The sequence below is a fragment of the Schistocerca americana genome, chromosome 4 (genome assembly GCF_021461395.2).
Source record: "Schistocerca americana isolate TAMUIC-IGC-003095 chromosome 4, iqSchAmer2.1, whole genome shotgun sequence".
Classification (NCBI taxonomy): domain Eukaryota; kingdom Metazoa; phylum Arthropoda; class Insecta; order Orthoptera; family Acrididae; genus Schistocerca; species Schistocerca americana.
The window spans coordinates 853,597,968-853,609,423 of NC_060122.1; the positions used below are offsets into that span (position 1 = coordinate 853,597,968).

Sequence of the window (11,456 nt, forward strand, 5' to 3'; positions counted from 1 at the left end):
TTCTTCAACAAACGCTGGACTATGATGGAAATTCCAAACAGCTGGAAATTAGTCACAGTAACAAATATACTTAAGAAAGGGGAGAGGAAAATACTGCGACAATTATAGTATTTCATTACACAACCTTGGACCAAGATGTTTTTCAAGATAGTAACACGAAAACTCGCTGCAATTTTTGGGAATAGTTTATTAAAGGAGCAAACTGAGCTCAGAGGGGGCGGCTGCCATTCGGGCAACACATGTAATCAGAAAAATAATTGAAAAGCATGCGCAATATAATAGAGAAACACATTTGCTACCTACTGACTATGTGGAAGCCTTTGGCAGTGTAAATAGGAGAACACTGCAGGAACTAGTAAACAGAAGAGAGACACCACACCACTTACTAAGAGCAATCCAACAAATGCAATAAGGTTCTAAAATTGCCATTACCAGAAAAGAGAATGTTAAAAGTAGCGACAAATTTAAGCTTACCACAGAGATGCAGCTTGTCTCCAACGCTTTCGATATCTACTGCACATTTACAATATGTGGAGACAATCGTCGAAAGAAGTAAGAATTTTAAATCCATTACTCTATCCAGCAGAAGTATCCAACAGTCTTTACTGATTACCCGCTTCTTACAGCTGACAGCAAGGACAGCCTTCAAAAACCCATTCATAAATTAAATATTACTGGCAAGTGCTAAACTTAAAAATAAAAGTCATAGCTTTTAAGGGTCAAGACACAGTTCCAAGCAAAACTGCAATAAACGAATAGAAAATAGAGCAAGTGAACGAATCCAATGTCTTGGAAAATACCACGTCCTTCGCAAATGAAAAAGAGATAGCAAAAAATTTGAAAGATTCAGTTCTATTAATGGAACCATATACAGAACACTGGATAAAAATGTGAGGAAAGAAACCATAGTGAAGGTCTACAAAACAATGGCAATACCACCTAAAGTTATGGCTGGAATACTTTGACAATAATAGCTGGGTATCAACGAAAAATACTAGCCGCAACAATGGAGTTTTTATGAAAATAACAGCTGGCTATTGTTTATCTGATTTGATACGGGACAATCAGACAAGAACTTTGGAGTTAAAAAGCATAAATGAACAGATCAGGGAGCAAAGAAATGACTGGAGAGATCAAGTCATAATAATGAATGAAAATGGAATGTCTAAAATAGTAATGAATTCTCAACCAATAGGGAAAAGATCAATAGGTACTCCAAGAAAAAGGTGGAGATATCAGATAGCAACTAAACACAGACAACAGAGGCACCAAACTAAAGAATATGACTGGCAAATGTCTAACACTGTGAGGAGGAGGAGGAAGAAGAAGAAGAAGACTATAAGCACAAGTCTTTACAAATAAAACAGAATGAGAAATTACGTGTAAGTTAACATATTTTCAGCATCATGGTGTTTATACTTCAAACTTCCTGACAGATTGAAACACTTGTTATTTGAGACTTGAAACTGGACAACTGACATTTTGCAGGAAAAGTACTATATACATATACATAGCTGTCCTGGATAGAAATGGTAGCCAGTTTGAAACCAGTGTACACACTACCATAATGTGAAAAATTCATTATTTTATTTTTGCAAATAATTCTGTGGAATGCAAATAATGCTCATTCATTTCTCTTGCCTTTCAGATTATTTATAAGCAACACATTTCTGAAGGGTAAAATTCTGATTTGTGTGTATTATCATTTAATAAATTAATTAATTAAATTTTATTAACTTTTCAGGCTTTCCTGGCAATCTAATGACATCTTGGGTTGTCGGGAGTTCTGCCGGATATCAGCATCGTACTTGCACGATATTTCTGTCACGTAGCTTGTGACCTTCATCAGGTGCGACCTGAGACTGCTCCTCGAGTGGACCTGGTCCAGTATTTATGCCTATTGCCTTCCCCCTCCACCAACGGCTGCAGGCGCTTCCTCTGTGGTCCGCGCCCATTCCCTGCGACCTGCTGGAGCGTTGCTGCTCCGTTTTCCGTCCGCTGCTGTTCTAGGTGTTCCCTCTGCGGTCCGCGCCCACCAGTCCCACTTCTGGGTGTTCCATCTTCGGTCTGGTGCGCCTGGCAGTCCGTCAGAGGCTCGTTTTCCATCTCCATGTCTCTGGTCCAGAGGAGCAGTCTCAGGTCGCACCTGATGAAAGTCACGAGCTACGTGACCGAAATATCGTGCAACTACGATGCTGATATCCGGCAGAACACCCGACAACCCAAGATGTCGATAAATTTTATTAGCTTAGAGCACAACAGAAAAAAAGAGAATTTTTGTCTCTCATGCATCAACCAAAGTTTGTGATAATGTGCGTCCACTTTGACCAGTTACCTAACTGTGTGGTGCGACGCCACGGTGTGTGTGATGTTTTTTGAAATGGACCTTCTTTGTAGAGGGCATGTTTGAGTATGCCGTGGTGCTCTCTAGTGTGGGATGTTTATGTTTGTCAACCGAGTAAGATGTTAGTCATTTACTGAGCTCTTTTGAGTGCTGTTTGTGATAGTAGTATTCTGGTAATTTGCAAGTGAGTTACTTTCAAGTTGGCAGTTATGGGTAATAGATTCATTTTCATGGTTGGGGTTATTGCTGCAGTGTATTGTTTATAGTTGGAGATTTACTTTTACGTTTCTTTTTCTTCTATTTTTTATTTATGGATATGATGATTGAGGAAAGTTGCCGCATCTCAGGCCACCAACCAGTATAACGTCGTGTTGTTGGCAAGACGCAAATGTAGGGTCTTCTATGTGGAGAGGTTCCTCATTTAAGAAGTTTAGGCTGGCCATCTGAGAGATTGAGTTCATGACATTGTTTTTTCTATCACTAGATTCGTGTGTCAACTGACTTTGGTTGGTAAGTGTCTTTTTTATGGTTAAGGTGCATAATTGTGCATTTCTTGTACATAGAAATAGATGTTAATGCAGTTTTTATGAATTTTTAGGCTGTTGTTAGCTGTTGGTAATGATGTTCAACTGTGATTGGCAGGTATCAACAAGTTTGTTTTACATACTTTGGTAAGGTTGGAGTTTCGATATTAGTTATATGAGTAAGTTTTGGAGATTTGTCGAGCTGTGTGCGATTCTGTGGTATGGTAGACTTTGAGTGATAGGTATCATAGACTTCATTTGAGAATGGAAAATTGCTCAAGTCACACTAATACCCAAAAAGGGAAGTAGGAGTAATCCGTCGAATTACAGGCTCATATCATGAACGTTGATTTGCTGTAAGGTTTTGGAACATATACTGTATTCGAACATTATGAAGTACCTTGAAGACACACAGTCAGCAGGGATTCAGAAAACGTAGTTCTTGTGAAACACAGTTAGCTCTTTATACTCATGAAGTATTGAGTGCATCCAACAGGGGATGTCAAATTCATTCCATATTTTTGGATTTCCAGAAGGCTTTTGACACCGTTCCTCACAAGCATCTTCTAACAAAGCTGTGTGCCTATGGAATATTGCCTCAGTTGTGTGACTGGATTTGTGATTTTCTGTCAGAAAGGTCACAGTTTGTAGTAATAGATGAAAAAACATAAGTAATATCTGACATTCCCCAAGGAAGAGTTATAGGCCCTCTATTGTTCGTGATCTATATTAAAGATGTAGGAGACAATCTCAGTAGCTTTCTTAGATTGTTTGCAGATGATGCTGTCATTTACTGTCTTGTAAAGTCATCAGATGATTAAAAACGAATTGCAAAACTTATTTAGATAAAATATCTGTATGGTGCGAAAAGTGGCAATTGACCCTCAATAAAGAAAATGGTGAAATTATTCACATGAGTACTAAAAGAAATCCACTAAATTTCAATTAAGCAATAAGTCACACCAATATGAAGGCTGTAAATTCAACTAAATATTTAGGGATTACAATTACAAATAACCTAAATTTGAATGATCACATCGATAATGTTGTGGGTACAGCAAATCAAAGACTGTGATTCATTGGAAGAACACTTAGAAGGTGCAACACGTCTGCTAAAGAGACTGCTTACACCACGCTTGTCTGCCCTATTCTGTAGTATTGGTGTGTGGTGTGGGATCAGCATCTAGTAGGACTGACGGATGACATCGAAAAAGTAAAAAGAAGGGCAGCTGGTTTTGTATTATCGCAAAATAGGGGAGATAGTGCCATAGACATGATACGTGAATTGGAGTGGTAATCATTAAAACAAGGGCGTTTTTTGTTGTGACGGGAACTTCTCATGAAATTTCAATCACCAGTTTTCTCCTCCGACTGCGAAAACATTCTGCTGGGACTCACCTACATAGGGAGAAATGATCATCAAGATAAGAGAAATCAGGGAACACACAGAAAAATTTAAGTGCTCATTTCTCCTGTGCGCAATTCAAGAGTCGAACAGTAGAGAGACAGCTTGAAGGTGGTTCATTGAACCCTCTGCCAGGCACATTATTGTGAATAGCAGAGTAATCACATAGATGTAGATGAGCTACATAGGTCAAGCGAAATTTCTGGTACTCTGTGATGGAGCTAAATATGGGTTCATGCACTTCATTGCACTAAACAAGTCAAATGAAATTTCCAATTTTATTGTGGATCTTTGGACCCGGTTTATGAGTAGTCTGTTTGGTTAGCCTGTCAGCAAGTTCATTTCCCAGGATTCCAATGTGTCCCACAGCCCATACGAAGACCACTGACCGTCCACATTGTTTATGTCCTCAAACAGACTCTTGGATGGCCATTACCAAAGGATGGGCAAGGGCAGCACTGGTTGAGAGGTTTTAAGGCACTCAAGGAGTCGCGACAAATGAGGAAGAGCTCCCCTGCGCAGGAACAGATATGCTCAAGATCGCAAGAGATGGCTACTAGCTCTGCAGTGAAAACACTACAGCTATTAGGCAAGGAGTGCAAGTGAGTATGTCCTGCATGAGCATAAGCAAACCCGACATAGCCATTAACCATCAAGCCATCCATGTAAACTACCTCTGAACCCTGGGATGAGACAAGAGTAGAGAGAAACAGGCTGTGGAGGGCCGCAGAGTGAACCGAGTCTTTTGCAACCTGTGAGAGGTCTAGATGAAGCTGTGGTAGAGGTAAACGCCATGGTGGTGTATGTGAGTGAACCCAGAGGACAGGAAAAGACTAGAGCTCATTGAGAAGGGACTGGGCAAGGACTAGAATTGTAATCCCCAATCTGGGCTGCCATTGCAGGAGATGGATTGTCGTGTTAGGGAAAAGGAGATGGTAATTTTGACAGTCAGGCACGCTGCGAATGTGTGCAGCAGTTATCGCCTGATCTGCAATGGAGGAACGCCAGCTTCCACGAGTAGGCTGCTCACAGGGCTCATTTGGAACACTCCCTTTGCAAGTCAAACCCCACAGTGGTGTATAGGGGCCAGCATCTGCCATGCTGAGGGCAATGCTGAAGTGTATGCCATGCTCCCATAGTCTAGACTGGACTGTACAAGGGCTTTGTATAGCTGCAACAGTGTAGTGCAATTTGCACTCCAGTCGGTGTTACTCAGGCATCGAAGAATGTTAAGGTGCTGTCAGCACATTTGCTTAACCTGACGAAGATGGGGAAGCCATGTCAAGCGGACATCAAAAACCAATCCTAAAAAGCAATAAGAGTCTACTACATTAACAAGATGATCATCAAGATAAAGTTGAGAACTGTACAATGGCGACAGAAGTGTATGATGCAAGTCTTGGAGGCTGAAAACTGTAAGCTGTGGGTGAGGGCCCACGATTGCACTTTCCGCAGGGCTCCCTGTGTCGACGTTCATCCCCACCAATAGATGAGCAAAATGAAATACAAATGTTGTCAGCATATAAGAAGGGCAATAATGAGGACCCCACAGCTGCTGTGAGACCGCTAATGACCACTAAAGAGAGTGGGACGCTCAGTACAGAGCCCTGCAGGACCCTATTCTCTTGAATACAGGAGGAAGTGTGTAAAGCACCAACTCGAACTCTGAAGGTGAGGAGCGACAAAAAGTTGTGTATAAAATTCAGGAGCGGGCCCCAGTTGGATAAATCAACAGTTCCTGGTTCCTCAAGTTGCCCCTGGCGGAAGACAGTGCCTTGGTGGTTGCTGGAAATCGCTGCAGCCATTAGGGATTGTAGGCGGGAACATATATCATAATTGACAAAAGGATTTCAAAAACAGTTACAGACTTCCAGTTCCCAAAAGTAAGTATGCATGTCCCAGTCAATAACAGCAGTGGAGACAATCGTCAAAAGTTTGAGCCTTCAATGAAGAATTTGAGCTGATATCTGCTATCCCTGACAGACCTGCTAATATACTATTAGGGGACATCAATGCATCGGTGGGTCAGGAAAGAAAAAAACAGTGAGAGGACATACGTAAGTCACGGAAGGTCCACTAACTACTGCACAACTTAACATTATTTATAAAACTTCCTGGCCAGATTAAAACTGTGTGCTGGACGGAGACTCGAACTCGGGACCTTTGCCTTTCACGGACGGCAGGTGCTCTACCAACTGAGCTAACCAAGCACAACTCACGCCGACCAGTAAGTTTCATATCAGCGCACACTCTGCTGCAGAGTGAAAAATCTCATTCTGGATTATTTATAAATATTATATTTTGAAATTGTGTTTTTTTTACATCTGTATTTTTTTACATACAAAACATTCTGTTAGCAAAGTTCTGTGCTGGATAATGTTCTTTGACCAAAACTAGTCACATGATAAAGAATAAATTAAACATCAATCTATAGTTTTAAATTACACCATTTCTACAATTTATCAAACAAACAAAAATCAATCAACAAAAAATATTTTGAGGTCATGAATGTTAAGAAAGAAACCAATGTAGAAACCCAGCACTATTTAACAACTTTCAATGTAAATTCCACCCCTAACACTATAAAGTAATGTCAGAAGAATAGTTTCTTTTAATTTTATGTGGAGAGATTGTATTAGAAGTGCAACAAATACTTTGTTGATTCACTAATACTGAAATCACCAACTGGATTCACATGAGCATATGCAAAAACAGCTACACTTAGAAAGCATAGTACAAAGATGTGGGGGGGGAATGTACTCTGCGAACATGTAGCCTGCCTCCGGGAAAGGGGATAAACAACTCCAAAGAGCATAAGAGTCAAGAATGGATAGCATGAAAAACAAATGACTCAATAGAACAGAATTTACAAAGGAACAAAATGAGACTAAAATTTGAGCACAACCTTTCAAAACATGAACCAATTACCTTTTGCTTGAAAGGGGACTGAAAACTTGCAACAAGCAGTAGAGAAATCTCCCCACTGTTGGCGAAATACTTAGTACAACTGTTGATCTACTGTGAATCACAAATTACGCTTTCTATGGAATACACACAATGTAAATTGCATTCAATAACAGTAGATATAGGTCTGATTCAACAAACTGATTATGAAGTTCAATGACAAATGAACTTCTAGAGAGGGTTCACAATGAAGATTGGCCTCATGTCTATGAAAAACGATGTCTGAATACAAAATTCAAAATATTTCTACAAAAACTGATAAAGCACTTTGATACAGCCTTTCTTCTAAAAACAGTAAATACAGAAAGAATAAAAGAGACAATGGCTGGATTACTAAGGGGATTAGAATTTCTTGCCAGAAAAAGAACTGCACCAAATCTGCAAGGAAAATAATGTCACAGCAGATATGCACGCCCACTACAAAACTAACACAAAAATTTTGCAAAAGGTTATAAAACAGACAAAAAGAATGATGAATGACTGACAGGCATATAAAAATTCTACAAGTAAAGTAAAAGCAATGTGGGACATCATAAATACGGAACCAGGCAAGAAATTGTCTTGTTACACAAAGAAATAAAGTAATTACTGAATCAAGCAAAATAGCACATCTATTCAACAGCTACTTCACTGGAATAGCTGAAAATTTACTGAAAACTAATTTTGTTGGAAATCAGAAGCCAGCAGAAAATCAGATCAACAGCTGCAAATTATCAGTGTTTGTGGATCTGTAAACAAGGAGCAAGCAGTCCGGCCTGTTACATAACTAAAATCAACATAATCAGCAGCAGTTGACAGCATGCCCAGCCAAATCTTACAACTGTCTGTCCAATACATTATTGAGTCCCCTCACTCATGCATGTAACTGCTCATTTGAAACAGGCATCTTCCCTCATCAGCTAAAAACATCCAAAGTTATTAAAATATTCAAAGCTGGTGACAAAGATAAAGTGATAAACCATTGCCCCTTGCATTAACATCCTGTTTTCAAAAATGCTGGAAAGAAAGTACAATAAGTTAATAACTTTTATAAACAAAAATGGAGTATTAGCCTGTTCCCAACATGGTTTCAAAGTAAGAAATAAACTGAGACAGTGAATGCATAACCACTGTTATAAAAGCCATTGACTAAAAACAGCAAATAGCAGGTATAGTTTTAGACAATTACTGCTTTCAACATGGTAAACGACGGAACACTTCTAAATAGATTTGAATACTTTTGCATAAGGGGATTAGCAAAGGAATGGACTCGTCTATTTACAACTGTCATAGCAAAAAAACTGCATTACTGTTTGAGTATGTTATATCGCAAAATTAGAGAAGGGAATTCAGTCTTACCCAATAAAAAGCTCTATGGCAAATCTCTCTCCCCACCCCAATCAATTCCGGTGAAAGAAGGAGCTGTTTATTATAACCTTTCAGCATGAATAACTGGCCAGTAATTATACCATCAAACAGATACAGCGTTCCCCTCTTATCACAGTCCACGCAAACAAAAATACGAATCTCTATTTCAACTCAAGATATATTAATAACGAAATACAATTTTTTAAGCTCGCGATAATTATATTATGAAACCCTCCTCTAGGTCCTAATACACTGGCGTAAGTAACTACAAGTAACTAATGATAATTACAGTATTATCATCCATCTCTCACTTGCAATCTGCAGATATAACACGTAAAATAAAACTCGTGTCACAAAATTTTTTTAACCCTTTGTTTTCAGTAGTGCCTTCCCGCTCTCATTGATGACCCTGAAATTTAAAAACAAAACAATGCAGTACCAAAAAGGTTCAAATCAGAAACCTTCATTTATTCCTTTTCCTCTTGTCCATAACTTCCATTCCCTGACAATTACATGTTTTGCAACACTACACAGACTCCGCTGTCACTTGCTATTCGCTAGCTGTCAACCCAAAGATATTGCTTGCAGATCGATGGCCTCGTTCATCGTCCTTTTAAATTCCGTGTCGCATACAAAACATTTAAAATGTAATAACAACAATGAAAGCGGATTTTTATACTTCGTTAAAGGTCAGTTCACATGTTATCTCCCACGGCATCAAAACATTCCACAGTGCATTTCAAATTGTGGCCATCTGCATCTATACTCTGCACAAAAGGGGGTGACGGTGAACTATGCTGTCACAAAAATCTTTGGTCATTTGTCAAATGACTGATAGCCAACCAATATTTAAAAACAAATTAAAAAAATTCTGAATGACAATTCCTTCTACTCTACAGATGAATTTTAAGACATAAAGTAGTAACTATAAAAAAAGTCTAATAAAACTTAGGTTAAACTGACATGTTCCACATCATTACAGAATGTCGCAATCATGATTTATGGAAAATGTAGTAATGTAATGTGAACCACCATGAGGTGTACGGCAGAGCATACGTCCAATTGCACCTGTTATTAAGTTTTCTTCCTGTTCCATTCGCGTGTGGAGCGCGGGTAGAATGATTGTTTGAGTGCTTTGTGTGTGCAGTAATTATTCTAATCTTATCCTCACGAACCCCTGTGTGAACGATACGTAGAGTAATCATATAAAACCAGTTCTCGAAACTTTGTTAACAGACTTTCAAGGGACAGTTTACGTCTATCTTCAAGGGTCTGCCATCTCAATTCCTTCAATATCTCTGTGACACTCTCTCATGGATTAAACAAACCTGTGACAATTCATGCTGCCCTTCTCTGTATACGCTCAATATCCCCTGTTAGTCCTATCGTGTAGGGCTCCCAACACTTGAGCAATCTACATGTACGTGATTACTCGGATATTCACAATAAAGTGCCTGGCAGAGGGTTCAATGAACCATCTTCAAGCTGTCTCTCGAACGGCGTGCGGGAAAAACTAGCACTTAAATTTTTCTGTGCGAGCCCTGATTTCTGTTATTTTATAGTGATGATCATTTCTCCTGTTGTAGGAGGGTGTAAACATTATATTTTTGCAATCGGAGGAGAAAACTGGTGATTGAAATTTCATGAGAAGATCCCGTTGCAACGAAAAACGCCTTTGCGATTGCAGTCTTTCTCAGCGTATTCCAATGATGAATTTTTCTCGGGTTATCAGCCGAGTGGTGGCGTCGTCTTGTCGCAACGTTTCGATGAGTTTCGTACCTATCATCTTCACCAGATGAATTTATGAAAAGCGCCTTTGTTTTAATGATTGGCACTCCAATTCACGTATCATGACTGTGGCACTAGCTCCCCTATTTCTCTATAATACAAAACGAGCTGCCCTTCTTAAAACTTTTTCGATGTCATCCGTCAGTCCCACCTGATGCGGATTCCACACTGCACGGAAACACTCCAGAATAGGGCAGGCAAGCGTGGTGTTAGCAGTCTCTTTAGTAGACCTGCTGCACCTTCTAAGTATTCTGCCAATGAATCGCGCAGTCTTTGGTTTCCTCTACCCATAGCATTGTATATGTGATCGTCCCAATTTAGGTTATTTGTAATTATAATCCCTAAGTATATAGTTCAGGTTTGTGTGACTTACCGCGTAATCGACATTTTAGTGAATTTCTTTTAGTACTCATATGAATAACTTCACACTTTTCATTATTGGATGTCAATTGCCACTTTTCGCACAATACAGATATCTTATCTAAATCATTTTGCAATTCGTTTTGGTCATCTGATTACTTTACAAGACGGTAAATGACAGCATCATCTGCAAACAATCTAAGGCAGCTACTGAGATTGTCTCCTACGTCGCTAATAAAGATAACGAACAATAGAGGGTCAATAACATTCCATTGGGGAACGCCGGATATTACTTCTGCTTTACTCGATGACTTTCCGTCTATTACTACGAACTGGGACCTTTCTGACAGGAAATCACGAACCCAGTCGCACAACTGAGGCGATATTCCATATGCATGCAGTTTGGTTAGAAGACGCTTGTGAGGAATGGTGTCGAAAGTCTTCTGGAAATCTAAAAACATGGAATCAATTTGACATCCCCTGTCGATAGCACTCATTACTTCGTGAGTATAAAGAGCTAGCTGTGTCCCCCCAGTACCATATTTTCTGAATCCGTGCTGACCACGTGTCAGTAAATCGTTTTCTTCTTTTCTTCTGCAAATTGACGTTAGTGATATGGGCTTGTAATTCAGCGGATTACTCCTGTTTCCCTTTTTGGGTATTGGTGTGAACTGAGCAATTTTCCAGTCTTTAGGTGTGTATCTTTCTGTGAACGAGAGGTTGT

General features: G+C 39.4%; 1 protein-coding gene across 5 annotated transcripts in view; it reads right to left on the reverse strand.

Moving 5' to 3' along the window:
• Positions 1-9,214, reverse strand: part of LOC124613209 — a 65,450-nt gene extending 56,236 nt beyond the window's left edge. For 3 of the 5 annotated variants that reach the window (XM_047141883.1, XM_047141881.1, XM_047141880.1), the window contains exon 1: positions 9,046-9,211. The gene's annotated coding sequence lies outside the window, so the exon portion shown is untranslated. Of the gene's footprint in view, positions 1-9,045 lie in introns of all 5 variants that reach the window. The other 2 variants (XM_047141884.1, XM_047141882.1) reach the window with 1 other exon arrangement.
• Positions 9,215-11,456: the final 2,242 nt, after the last annotated feature.